We start from the raw sequence: 14,947 nt of genomic DNA on the forward strand, positions 1-14,947 counted from the left end.
CTGTAAGTGCAGTCAGGAGGGGGCAGGCGAAATCCAGCAGCTGCCCTGATGGAGGGACCAGTTTTAATTCCCACCTGGAACAACCTTGGTGTGCTCAGTTCAGAGGAGAGATGTCTTTCAGTGGGAGTTGAGGGGCAACGGGAAGGAAATTGAGGCTTCTGAAGGATGTGGGAAGACCGATCTTATTCTAAATACCGAAGTGGCAAGCTAGAAGGGGCGTGTTGAGAACGTGGTGCTAAAAGGCCAGTAAATGAGCACAGGAAGATCGGATTCAACATAGGGCCCGATGGATGGAGGGTGCCTTAGTATAAGCATGTAAAACACTCCAGGATCCTCAGGGAGAAAGTCAGTTTTATAAGTGAGCATTTATTAACCTCGTTGGCATCCCTCAATATTAGCATGGGATAAATACTGCTTATTAAACTGGTCAGAGATTAATGCAACTGGCTTTTTGAGCTCCTGCGGTTCTTTGCCATCATCAGGCTTTCTTCTCCCAAGTACCCACCAGGCTACTGCATCTGAACAGTTGAAATTATTACAATTCATGTTGTAATTAAGCTCTCCCCAAGTCTGACTTTGCCTCTGAGCTCCCTCGCTGGGTAAAGAGTGGGAAAAAACTGGTCGCTGAATTCACCTTGGCTCCTGTGGGTTCAGGCTGCAAGAGCAGGACCGACCACCCAAAGGCCATCCCAGAAATTAAAGTATGTCGTTCCTGGAGATCCATTCGCTTGGATGCTTGGGTTTCTTGTTTAGGCCTCTGGTGATAAAACTGAGGCAAATGAAAAAGGTGAACTTTGCAAGAGGATATCTAAATCACTCGTATCACAAGATCAGGGCAAAACAAGAAATACCCGAACCCAGCTCCTTGGCATCACAGCCTCTGCTCGCTCCTGCCTCTGCCTACCTGTGAGCTTAGGCAACGTGCTTCCTCGTGCTCCCAACCTACTTAGCCTCCACTTTTTAAAGACTAATATTAACACACTGGCTTTTGTTTCCTTTTTTTTGTTCTCATCCCCCTTTTCCTCCCTGCAGAGAAACTGAAGGGAACTGGTTTTTCCTGCAAAAACACACCGAAAACCACAATAAGTCTAGACATACAGATGCTGAGTATCATCACAGATGACTTAGAAGCTATAGACAGAGAAATTTTGGAAATGTTTACACCCAAGTGGTTTGGTTGATGCAGTGCACTTAGTAACGCAGCAGCGCCTGTCCTCGTGTAGGCAGGCTGCTTGGAGATATATGGAGGCTAGGGACAAAATCGGAACTCCGGGCGGTTGATGACTCTGCTAAATTAGTAAGAATACTAGTTTTTAATACAAGGGTCAGTCCATGCTGAGCAATTAAAGAGTTAAAAGCCCTGGGGAAGAAGCCTGTGTTTGCCTGAGGACCATTTAGCAGCCCTGCTGTCAATCATCGGCATTCCGCTCCGCGGAGCAGACCCCGTGTTTGGTGCTTTTAAGGACAATGAACTGTTGCTTAGGAGGAGAAATATTCCCATTTGAATTAGATTAGCTGTCGATTTAAGTGCAATTGCATAAAAACAGCATTAAAAGAACATTAAGATATCCTAGATAATATGTCAGTCTTGTCTGCTATCACATAGCAGTTGTGTACGAGCTTTTGTTTCTTGGCTCGCTCCGCCCTGCTCGTTGGCCATCCAGGAACTGAACTAGGCAGAGGTCCTAAAAAAACCTATATAACAAGAAAAAAAGGTAGCTCTTCGTGTAAATAAAATGCAGCGCATCCACACAACGGAACAAATTAAGGTTGTGGAGCCGGCTGTAATTTTGGCGTTTCTTAACTTTGCAAATAAACATTCTTTAATTAAAGCTTGTCTCTCACTTCCGATGATTTAAAAAAAAAAGCAAACAGAGCAGCATTCTCTTGGCTGCGGGACCAGGAACATACCCCTCTCTGCTCACTTCGTCACTGCTACTGCGTGTGTAGCTGGTTGCACCAGGGAGTTTTTTTACCCGCTGTGTGCGCCAGTCTTTCTGGGAGGAGTTCCTGGGGGAATGCAACTCAAGTCTGCTAATTAGCTTAAACAGTGATTTACTAGGCAGCACAGCAATGGTAAAAACCAGAACTCCTTATGGGGAGGTGGTGTAGCTGTGTGAGACGGCGCAACCAAATATGTTTATCGTGATAAGCGGGATGGCTCTAACTGGATGCGATCTGCCAGCTTAAATTAGAGTCCTGGATTCTGTTCCCAGCTGTGCCAGAACTGATCTTACGCAACTCCTCTGCTATCTTATTTGTGCAAGTTTTGAATTATATTTGTGTGCCTCTTAAGATCAATATGAAACGTTGCTCAATATTATAGCCAATGAAAATCATAGCATTATCGTGGGTCGCTAGAAGAGCTGAGACTGGAGCACATGAAATAGTGCGCTCATATAGTCCAGCGTGCCTTCCTTAAAGAGCTGCTGCTTTTTTTTGTAACCAGGACATAGTCCTGCGCCTCCCCGGTGGGAGGGTAAGTGGGGTCCAGCAAGAGATTCCTTGCGGTGAAATGCCAGAGAAAAGGAAGGGCTGGAGATTTTAGCCCAAAGTAAGAGCAGACGACGATTTTCAGGTGTGTGTAACTTGGCGAAATGAAGTGAATTTTCATGGGAGCTGTAAAGGTCTCCTGCCCAAATCCAGGATTTCTGCCATGACAAATTTCCAGTTCCAGGGTGGAGAACTGAGAGTGCTCTTTAGAGAAGTGGTTGGACAGCACAGTTACTTTTACTTGGGGTAAGGCATTTTATTTTTCATTTGCTTTTTGACACTGCTGCTAAAATTATTATTCCAGTAGGACTTAGTTGATCCTTACTAATTTAAGTGCCTAAAATAAAGTAATAAATGAGCTGTGTTTCCATGAGTAAGATTCCCATTCATAGTTGCAAGGTTTAGTTCATGGCAGTGAAATCGTTACCAGTAAGCAACTAGGGTACTTTGAAAACACTGAAATCGTTTAGTGATGATAATTAAATATAAGGAGTCGCTCTAATAGCTGGTATAGATTAATTCTTCACACTAAGACTTTTGAATTTATTTACAAACTGCAAAAAGAACCTGTTGTTAAGAGAATTGCACAGCAAGATCAGCCTTTAAAGACTCTCTCCCCTCTAATTTGTTTGATTTCTGCAACCAGTTTCCAGTGAACGGCCAGACTCTGATGGGTTACACCTCTGTAAAGCTGCCATACTCGACTGTGAAATTTTCCCGAGTCTTTTTTTATTTAAATCAACAGCTTTAATTCCAGTTTTTCCCCCTTGGCTCTAATTTAGTCCTGAGTATTGCCCCCGGGGAAATTTCCATGTTAGGTTTTCAAACGTCGACCAAAGTATCAGGTTATTGGATTATATTCTGCAAACGGATTTGGAGGGAGAGAAGCATGATCAATATCTGTGTCCTCCGGAGTTTCATGAAGAAATATTCCCAAGGAGTAATTTAGCCTCTAATTTTGCAAAGAGTTTGGCACGGCTCAGTGTTAGCTGGAAGTGCTCGACGTCTCGTGGATCACGTATTTGGATGTGAACTTGGCTGTTTCGCTCCTCTCTGCAGCGTTTTCCATACCGCAGCATAATAGTTAACAAAACTGGCCTTTGGCCAGTATTTGTGACTTAGGAGAGGGCTATTCCCAGTGCGAGCCAAACATCCCAGACGTTACTGTATTCACGTGCTTTGATTTTCCTGAAGAACTGCATGTCTCTTCATTCTTCTCTAGTTACCGAATGGCTTGGTTGAGAGACACTCTTCATGGCTCCCAAAGGTTATCTTTGAGGTTGTCGTTAGTTTAAGATGTTATTGGCATTGGTTACAGGAGCTGCCGCCAAGAAACATGTTTAGGCATTTGGATTACTCWTGTAAATTTTAATTAATCGCTTTGCTGCTGTATAAGGCAACACTGTAACACATACTCAATGCTCAAGTATTCAGTTTCTTACAGCAGCTTTGCACCGTGGGTTAAAAAACAAAGCTGCGGGGCAGCAAATGTCTGCATTCACGACAGTTTTATTTGTAAAGAGTCTTTCCAAGTACTCCACGTGGCTGGAGGAATCGTGGTTTAGGGGTGCACGGCGATGCCATTGCAACGCCCGCGCTGTCCGGTTACAAGGGTGGCACCTGGCACCCTCCATGCATTTGTGCAGACGTCTCTCCAAACAGTCCTTCAGAGATGCTGTCATCTTCTGGCGCTCTTCAGGTAGCTAAAATTACGCGGTCAGCTGTGTGCAATAGCAGTCTGGCTCCTAATGAAAAGCGTGTGTTGGGAGGCTGTTTTATAGGAGGTAGGGGCCAAACTTCTCCGGGGGCTGCCCGATGCGTGTCGTATTTGTCCGTTTTGTTTTTATGGGAGGGCGAGCGTAAGCCTTTAAAGCAGTAAGTGCCGGACAAAAATAAAAGCCGCCGTTGTTTTGCTTCTCCTGTCACCCACGGTGCATCCCAAAATAGCCGGGCCTAAACCATGTTGTAAATCTAACGTTAAGCCGGGCTGCTGCTGCTGCCCTCCCTGACCTGGCACCGTTTCCTGCCTCTTGACCATTACATCAGCCGGAGGAAAAGCAAAGAGCTAAACAGCCCAGCTGTGTGCCACAAATTACCACCTGTAAACGGGTGTTGACAGATGTGTAGAGTCCTAGTCCCTCATTTACCCTCTGCTAATCCCTCCCAACCACCAGCTCCCCCACCTCCGAGCGGCAAAGAGCAGCTCGTCGGTGAAGCAACATCTGGAGCAGCTGTCAGGCCGCGTGGACTGCCCCGAAGCAGCGAGCAGTCACCGTACATGTGCGGAAGTCTTTTCAGACAGCTTTTCAAACCCTTCTGTAAATGCTCCAGATCGGAATCGGAGCCCAGCGCGATGCCCGTACCTTCCTTATGGACGCGGACCTCCGTCTTGTCTTGCAAAGAGGTCCGTGCAAAGCCCACCTACCTTTTAAATAATGCTGAAATACTGTTTTGTGCTGAGCATTTGGTAAGAGGATCTAGGTGGTGCAGGGGATTTTTCTGATCCTTTTGCTTTACATAAAGAGGAGTTTTACAGTAAAACGAGGTTTTCTGTTTCCAAGTTCGTTAACACAGCATTTTTCATCAACAGTAAATGCATCGAGGAAGGCACAAAAGGGAATTAAAATACTTCGCTCTGTTGCCTTTGGTTGACTACAGCTGTCTACGGTAGGAAAGTCTCTGACCTTATGGTATAGCAGCAAAGTTCATGGGTGGTAACAGATGTGAGCTGTGTCCCTGATTCCGTTAGAAAAAGGGGAGACAAACCTGAAAAATTGAGATAAGGGATATGAACCATACTGCCTTCGGGTTTGCTTTGCTCTATCTTGGATGCTGCAGGTTAGGTGCTCTCTAGAGCAAACCATGACTTGGGTGCCGCTAGCGTTGAGCAAGCTGTCTCGAGATGCAAAGCAGCCGGATACTGCCGCTCGCACGTGCGCAGCCGGGAGCTGCTGCTGTCGCTGGGATGCTGACGCATCCGAGTAAACGAGGTTTGGAAAGACCCGCTGCAGACGCAAACAAGGAGGAAAAAAATCAGCCTGGTGGAAAGGCGTACGTTGTGGAAAGGCGCTGCTCGAGTTCCAGAAATTAGAGAGAGAAGAGGCGTGTTGGATCCAATTTACTCCTCATCCCAGGAGCCAGTGCTCGGCGGAGCCTTACCGGGTATTTTTGAGGGTTTTGCCCAATTTAGTGTTAAATGTGTTAGTGGATCTACCACCACTCTCTTCTCTCTTGTAGGATGTTTTTGTAGTACTCAGCCGAAATTCTCCGTTCTGTAATTTATCCATTAGTCAAATACACTCCCTAGATAACTTCTTTACAATCTGGTGTTTACACCCATGAATTATTTGCAGACCTTTATTCCCTCCTTTTTTTTTTTTTTTGACTTACCCAAACACATAGATTTGGGTTCTTCTACCTCTCCGAGGGGATCAGTGCTTCCCGACTCCAGTCACTGGGTTGCTGATTCCTGAACGCCCTGTAGTTAGACCGTATTTTTCAGCGTGCATCCCTCATCCCAGATGGGGTGCTGGACCAGACTGGAGATTCCATGCTACAGCCCTGTGCAGGGGATGGTGTGGAACAGCATCACCCTGAGAGATTTAGCCGAAAGCCTGTGTAAAGGGACGAAGGAGATAATTTTGCTGCTCCCTCGGTTTTGATGTCCTGATCCTTGGGTACCAGGGTAGCCTAGTGTTACCCTGAGAGCCAGAAAGATCTAGTGAACTCTGTTTCATCCAGAAATTTCATTACAGAACCTACCAGCAGAGGCATTGTAATTACTGTGATTTCCGGTGATCTTGCCCCTCTGTTATATTTGCAATGGCTGTACAATTGTTCTTTCACTTCTTTTTCTTTTCTCTTTTCTTTTCTTTCTTTTCTTTTTTCTCTTTTCTTTTCTTTTCTTTTCTTTTCTTTTCTTTTCTTTTCTTTTCTTTTCTTTTCTTTTCTTTTCTTTTCTTTTCCCTGCTTCTGCTTGGGGGTTTGATGGGGGGATCAACAGAGGCCCAGCACATCAGCCACCTTCCAGGGGTGGAACAAGGAAAGGGCTGAGCCTTGTAACATGACAAGGCTGTGAAATGCTTTTTTTAAAAAAAAAGAAAAGAAAAGAAAAGTGAAAAGCAGACTATGCGGTCAGCCTCATTACTCACATACCTGTCCTCCTGGGACAGTACGCTCTTGCCTGATTAGCACTGGCAGAGCCGCTTCCACCACACCAAGTCCCTGAGCCTGGCACTCCAACCTATTGATTGACATCTCCGTCCCCAGCTCTGATCTCATGTCTTGACCATCTGCTTCTTCTGGTAGTCTCTGGAGGGTCTGCCAATCAGCAAAACAGACTCAAAACTCACAGGCAAATGGGTTAGATTATTTTTGGACCTTCCATGCAGCCATCTGTTTGGGAGGGAGCCATGAGCTTGTCTTACCCAGCTGGGTTAAGGTGCTGTGGCAGCCTGCAAGGGAGGAGGAAGCAAACAGGATAAAGAAAATTACTCTCTTCTTAAGGAGCTGAATCAGCCGCGAGACTACGCTGAGCTCTCAGCCAGCAACTGGCACCAGCAGGGAGATATCAGGATATTTCCTGGGCTCCCATCCCCGTTGGCGCTGGCTGCCGCGTTCGGATGACACCAGGCAAGGCGGCAAGTTTTGTTCGGCTTCGAAGCTGACTCCTGTTGCCCGTGACAACCTGGGTCTGAGTCTATTCCGCACACACACACACATGCAGGCACGCACATATAGATGGCGTGTGTTGCTATAACAACCACCTAGTACTTTTTAAAAAATGTTGGACTCGGTTTTCCGGGTTGCAAAGCACCTAAGTTTTGCTGCAGTCCAGGTTGCAGACAGCTGCTTTCAATCTTTTCCTTTTCCTTTTCCTTTTCCTTTCCCTTTCCCTTTCCCTTTCTCTTTCTCTTTCCTTTTCCCTTTCCCTTTCCCTTTCCCTTTCCCCTTCCCTTTCCTTTTCCTTTTCCCTTTCCCTTTCCTTTTCCCTTTCCCTTTCCCTTTTGCTCTTTTTTCTTTTTCTTTTTTCAAAAAAGCTCTAAATGAAGTATTCTAGGCGAAATGTCTGGGTGAGAAGAATCTTTAATTCCTTGCTAGGAAAAGAGAAGCCCGTAGGGCTGTCTGTTGTTTTGGCGTTTGAAATGATCCAGCCATTTCTGGCACGGCACGACAGTAAAGGCTGAAATAGAAACGCTGCTTTGTTGTCCCCATCTCGGCCTCCAGAACCCCATAATTAAATGACACCGCCAGTGAAGTCACTAGTATCACCGAGCTGGAGTAAATTGCTAATCACAGGTGAAGATTTTGACCTGCGGCCTCTAACCCAAAGTGATCCAAGCTCCCTTAGGAAAACGGGGCACTTAAAGATCGAATGCTGTAGCCTGCAAGACAACGATCTGCTGCTGGTGAAAGCAGGTGGATGTGAACCACAAAGATCCCCATCTTAGCAGTAGGAAGCCCTTGCCTACAGCTGCAGGCCTTGGTTAAGGTACCTATGGTAGCTAGTCAGCAACACGTGTCTGCTGTAGGAGGTTGGACACCAATAACCTGTATCTTCTGCCTTTTGTCTGAGGGACGGTGGCATTGCTGTCTTCCAAGGAAAGGTTTTTCTTGCAGGGAGCAGTGAAAGCAAGAGAGGCACGTCTTCCAGACGGCATATGTTTTGCAGGATATGCACGTGTTCGATAGTCCTTGTGTGCTGGTCTTGGTCTTGAACGCACTTGAAAGCGAGCCTTGCCTGTAAAAACGAGCCCTGACGCGAGGAGGGCGTTCTGCTTTCCCCTTGCAGGCAGTGCTTGGTCTTCCGGCGCAGTTCATGACCCAGCCTGCTGCTGGGGCCGCATCCTGCCAGGCAGGCGATGGGTGTCACTCCTCTCCGTTTTACCATGAATAAGATAATGTAGAGGTTGTAGACAGTCATTTGGGGCAGAGCTCAGAATAGAGCCCAGGACCTAATATGACACCTTTTGGTGTCATCTTGATCACAGCTCAGCCTCTGTGCAACCATCCGCTAGTCCATGTTGGGTCCTTGGAGCTGCCTAGGATCATCGGCATTCAGAAATGAGTCATTCCGTGCTGTTTCATCAATAGTTTTGAACCTTGCTGGTAAAATGTGTGTCCTGTCACGCCTAAAAGTGACACCGTGCCCCATGCATAGATTTACACGACAAAGTTTGCGTTGGATCTTCATATTCCAAGTTCAAGCCCATTATATAAGGGAAGAAGATACTTTGTGATTCTGTGATTACCCTAGTGCAAACATCAATGTCTAGGTTTCCGTCGACTTTTTTTCCCCACACAGAAACTGTGTTGAGGGAAAGAGGAAAAATGTTGCAGCTGGATTGCTGAGGGTCTAGAAATCCCAGGCAAATAGATGTATGGGCAGTATTGAGCTTCAATCTCAATTGCAATCTGAGAGCATGGGGTAAGCTGGATGTGTCCGGATGGTGCTGGATCCCTTGTGGCAGTGCTGTGAGACAAACACACCTATGGCGTTATGTTGCATTTCTTGCATGGGGCATAAATGCACCTGTTTGTGTCCTGTTCAAACCAAGAGGCTGGGTTAAAATTGCACAAGCAACCTTAATTCTAACATTCCTGACCTGACTCCTTTAGGAAGAAAGCAGAAATCCGTTAGTTAGAAATCAGAGTGCTGAACATTGGACACCGTTGTCTTGCAGCATTAGCCTTATTTTAGCACAATTTGTATTTCTTTTGATTTTGTTTATACCTCCTCTGGTAGGACACGCTTTTAAATTTGCGTGAGGGCTCTTAAATGATGTTAGTGCTTATGGTAGGTTTATGTTGCCTGCAGAAGTGGACTGGGATGGTAGTGGTCATTCCACTGGTGGTTTTTTGTACATGGTGGTGGTCTCCTGTTAGCACTTGAGATGGAATATTTAATTACACCATTTACTGAACAGTGTCTGAACAGCTGTGAGGGGTCTTTTCCCTGTATTCAGCGAGGAGGTTCCAAAAAGGTCAGAATTTGATGTAAACATACCTTGTTCCAAAAGTTGGCTTTATTCAAACGTGTACCATTTACCTCTCATGGCTGACAGGAGACCTCAGAACCTAACTGAGAAAATAAAAAAGCTTTTTATCCAGAGAATACCAGTTTGAATGCAACTGAAATTGTAAATTATTCCTACCTTGTGGATGGTGCAAGGCCCGTATCATCAGAAACCATCATATTTTGCCCCAAGTGGTGGATTCCAAGGAAGAGCCTTGAACTGAGCTGGCTTTGCAGACCGAGCTACCTTCAAGACAGGCTGTGTGATATACTGCCGCGGCAGCCGTTACGGGAAGTTTGTCCCGGTTGGCAGCTAGCAAGCTCAGTTTGCCCGGACTGGCATTAAATTCATATACCTTAGCTTTCTGAGCTCGGCTTTATGGTGACGTGCAAGCTATTCTCCAATGTACAAATTAGCTCGTTAAACACTTTGCATACGATACACAGAAGCTGGCAGCCGGGGAGAGGAAATCAAACCCACTCACGCTTTGTTCACCTGCGTTCAAAGTCATGAAATCTTCCCGAAATGATTCACCCTGAGCCACAGGCTCCGGAGCCACGGTTTGCCTTCTGCAGAACTGCTCCACAGCGAGGAGCAGGCTGCTGAGCTCAAAAGGAAGCTTTTTAGCTGCAAAATTGTGCAAGCCAGCATGCGCTATTTCGGGAGCACGCTGTAATGTATGCGTCTAGCCTGGCTCTCTTCAGTCACGGCCAAATGTTTTTCCAGCAGTAAAGAAGGTAAAATAGAACAACACTGTACTTGGAGCCAGATTTTCCATGCGTTCCCTAAACAGTGCCTGCAGAAGCTTGCATGCGCGCTCACCGACACATAATTAAATGCATCGGTTACCGGAAGGATGGTGCAGGGAGACAGGGATGTCCTCGGCTGGAGTCTCGGCTCAGCTGCTGCCTGGCCGGGGGCCGGTTACGCCGCGCCGCGCTCTGCCTTCATGCTGCCGCCGCAGGCAGGGTCGCAGCGGGCTCCTCTGCCAGCCCGCGGTCGGCCATTCGGCGAGCCCCGGGTCCGCAGGAGGAGCGGTGCCGCTGAGCGAGCCGGGAGGATTGTGCTGGGTGAGTATGAAGCAGAGGAGAGACGGGAAGAGAGGCAGCAATTCCAGCCGCTGAAAATCCCTGGAAGAAAGAGGGAGCGCGAGACAGAAAAATAAACGGAGGCACCTGATAAATGAAAAACACGGAAAAAAAATTAACCCAAGGTAGCGACACAGCTTTTGCCTACCTTGAGATTTTTTTTTTTACCTGTAAATGGAAAGTGCTAAAACTGCAAACTCTCAGTACAGACGTTCTGCCTCAGCACGGTGCCCAGGCGGAGGGCTCCCCGCAGCAATGTGGCTTAGCCCCGTTGGGAAGTGGCCCATGGGCAAACTTGGGAGAAAAGCCTTTTTTTTTACGCTGCGGCAGGCTTCTGCCCCCTGAATGAAGCCACGCCGATGCGCAAGCCAACAGCTCGGTCACCAAAAATAGGACGAGGGAAAAAGCAAGCCAAGAGGGAGAAGGAAGTGGTGGAGGAGAATAACGCGTAGCACCAACTGCAGCACTTTCAGCCCCGAGATCTCGGATCACCTTCGGAGGGGGAAGAGTCGGGATCGTTATCTCGGTTGCGCAGGCTGCAAAACCGTCACGCAAAGGACGTGGTGCAGCACAGTGACGTGGAGCAATAGCTGAACTGGCTCGTTAGAGTACTGGAAGCAATTAGAGCGATATTAGCCTGTTCCTTTGCCCGGTCTACACAGTCCTGCTTCCGAGTACGGCAGATTTGCCTTGATAGTGCCGCATTAACGCGGCCCCGCTGCTTTCGATTCGGGAGCGAGCGGATACGGAGCTAACTGGTGCATCTCTGCCCAGATTGCTGAGCCCTATAGTGGGTTAACTTCTGTTTCATGATGCTGGCGTCAAGGAAATATCACGGTATCGCTGCATACGGCGATATCAGAAAGCCTTTGGGGCCAGGGAAGGTTGCGTAGGACTTTGAGTGTCACCCTTGCTGCTGCTTGGCTGGTCTCCAGCACCTTCATCCAGCGAATCCCACTCCCTAGCAGCACCTCGTCCCTGCAGGGTTTCACCTCCCAGGTGAAGACACGCTGCAGGAGGGGCCCCCCCTTTCCCGGGACACCCCCAGCCTCTCCCTCTCTCCCGCTGGGAGCTCCAGATCCTCCCTAACTCCACAAATTTGGCAGCTCCACCACGTAACTCCCACACTTTTCTGGGGTGACACCAGCCGAGGGGGACAAGAGATGGAGGGCAGCCCGCCCGAATCCCCTTCCCCGGTGCCCAAAGGGACGCGGAGAAGTAATGCAGCATTGGATATTTTCAGGCCGTGACGGAGTAGGAGCTTGGCTGATTTTCGCCGGCACATGCAAGGCAGCGGTGCTGGGTGGCAGCGGGGGCAGATGGGCATCGTGTTTCCTTGTTCCTCTTCTGACAGATATACGGGACTGCGTCCGTATCACTGGTCTTTGTATTTACTAGCGTGGAGCCGTACATACGTCCAACGAGAGAGCAATGAGTATTTTCTGGTGCTTTATGAACGCTGCTGGTTCTCTAAGAACAGAGTGTTGGCAGGTGTGAAACACCGCAGAGATCTGATTTGGGACTTTGTAGATCTCTACCAAACGTTAGGTGAATTGGTGGTAGTGAAAGGGACAACAAAGCCCCTAAGCAGAACTTAGAAGAAAATCTGATGTTTGTTTAGAGGACACGGCACGGGATTTAATGGAGTCGTGTCCGTGGTACTGTGAAAAAAAGTTGTGTGTCTAAAGTTAAGTGTCTATAAAGTTAAAAAAGCAACTTTTATTCATGAGTTCTATGGGTTGTTTAACTGGCTTTGTAGCGCTTTTTGGTCTTTCGCCCTTGCTAAATTCAAACAGCTTTTTCTTGCAAGACGGTTGCAAGATTAATATAGCAATGTTTTTTTCCCCCTTTGTTCAGCATTATTTTGAGTAGTATTTTTTTCTTCACCGGTGCTGTAGCTTTTTGTTCACAATGGTTTAAAGTTTTCTCCGTGTTCACATCCAGCCCTGTAATGCCGTTGCAGTCGTGTGTCTGTTGTGCGCTTTTGCAATAACATTGTACGGAGTTTTCTGTAACTTCGTAATAGCTCTGCGTCTGCGTGTGTGCGCAACACATTTTCGGGAGAAGCCACTGATAAGGATAAAGATTTCCAACTAATTTTTGGCAGTAGAATGGATGAGGGGGAAAAACGTTACGAGGGATTGCTGGATGCCCTAATAGCGTTAGCGTCATTAAATCCTCAGCGTAAGAACTTCCTGCATTTTTTTCCTCCTGTGCAATGAGAAAAATGGATTTAAACAGATCATAAGAGTGAACGTGGACGTGTATTTCTGTGGGGACCTAGGAAGAAGCGCGGGAACCGTACAGGGACTGTGCTGGCCCCGGCGTGGTCTTGTCTGATCCCAGCTGAGAAGCTGCAGCGCTCCATGCCTCAGTTTTCACATCAGTAAAATAGGGATAATCACGCGCTTGCTTGTCTGAGCTTGTGAGAATTAATGGGCGGCTGTAAAGTGCTTGGAAATCTCCGGTTAAAGGGAGTCATTCCAGGGCAAAGCTGGGCTGCGGCTTTTATTTATTTATTTTTTTCAGCCTCGCGCGGCTCGTGCTCCCGGCTGCTGTCAGGATGCTCCGGGTCATCCCGGAGATGCCAGAGCCTGGTTCGAGCGCCCGGGCGGCTGCGGCGGTGCGTGAACCCGACGGCGTCCTGCTGCCCGGCAGGGTCGACCTGCCACAGCAGCACAGCCCGAGCCGGGACCGTGTGCGTTACGGCTAATTTTGTGGTTTAGCTCCATTTTAAGCCAATTTCTCAGCAGCTTTTTGAAAACCGTCTTCCTGGGTACCTTTCCATAACCAGTTGCAATTTTTAGTTTTCTATTAAGGCTTAGCCCCAATAGTCCTAAGTGTTTGCTTGGTTGGAAGTTCATGAATATGCCGAGAGCAACTCACAGTCCTGCTGTGGGCTGCGACACGGTGAAAGTCGGGTGCGTTAGGTGTCTCCACGGGGGACTGTTCACACTTGGTTTCCGTCCCTGAAGTAGTCGGGACAGTGTCTCGTCCTCCTCCGAGACCTTCCGCTTTAGGTGAGCCAGAAAGCCGGCAACCAGCCAGCCCTCCTGCTCCTTCCCTTTTTCCAATGGAAATGAGTCATGGCACATTTAAATGCAAACCCTGGATCTCTGCAACAGTACTCTTTAAAAATTATTTCGAATCAAATATTTATGAAGCCAACTGTGCAAACTGCAACCCTACGATAGCAGAACATGAAGGGCGACGATGAACAAGCGCGGAGCTGGTGGACTTGCTTGGTGGAATTTGGCGCTCCTGGGAGCGAGGCAGGATCTGAAATCTGGCTCTCCCCGAAATGTTCTCGTGTTCAGGACCTGCCTGGGGAGGGCGCAGGGGACAGCACAGAGAAAAATCCTGCAACAAATTAGGGGGGGAAAAGGAATTAGAACAAAAACAGTGGGGGCAGAAGGGATTCTGGACAAGGAGTAGAAGGGCAAGTAGGAAAAGCCCTAATTCCTTGATGGGAACGAGTAGAAAACTTAGATTACTTTCTGATCCAGCCTCGTTACATTTAGCTGTCTTGTTCTTCTCTCCAGGCTCCCTTTCCTAGGCCACCATATGAACACCTGAGTCTCCTTGAAGCTTCAGAGAGATGAATCAGTAGCCACCTACCTACAGGTAAGAGGCTCAGCCATCATTTTGGTGCCTGCTCTGGTGACCTCGAAGACGCGCGGGGACTGCAAGGCCTTCGGGTGGGGGCTGACACCGCAGGGCTCTTGCACGCGGGGCGCAGGGGTTTGGGCCCGCGCTCGAGGTCACCCGTGCGTCCCTGCTGCCAAGCGTCTTGACGGGAGGCTCTGGGCATCCGCTGCTGTTTGCTATAGCTCTGCCTCCACCGAAGCGATGAGGTCGTGGAGGTTTGCGGTGGTGAGAGGAGAGGTGAGGTGACTGGTCATTTAAAAAGATGTTTCGAGTGGCGGTGATTGGACCTGGCTTCCAGTCTTGTGTTTTGGGTTGTTTTTTTTAATTTTTTACAGTGTGCCACTATTTTTGTTTGTAGATACCTAGCCAGACTTTGCTTCCCTACAGGTGCTCAGTGCAATTTTCTGAATGTGGTAGATGAAAATTGCCGCGTTAGGATGGATTGTGGCCTCTCCTGCTCCCTGCTGCCACGATTTTCTCTTTTTTTTTCCCTTGCTCTTTATCCAGTAGCTGTCTAACATAAAATACACAAAACTCTTGGAAACAGAGGTTGCTGTTAGGTCTTTCCTCTTGCAGCTGAGCGACGGGACCAGCAGGCAGCTGAACGCTGCCTGCCCTTGCCTGCTCTCTTTTGAGCCTTGCAGCGCTGGCCGCACGGCTCCCAGTGCCAGCGGGTGGCCAGAGGTCCATGCTGCGGTCCGG

This window comes from Apteryx rowi, unplaced genomic scaffold, assembly GCF_003343035.1.
Source record: "Apteryx rowi isolate R43461 unplaced genomic scaffold, aptRow1 scaffold_43, whole genome shotgun sequence".
Classification (NCBI taxonomy): domain Eukaryota; kingdom Metazoa; phylum Chordata; class Aves; order Apterygiformes; family Apterygidae; genus Apteryx; species Apteryx rowi.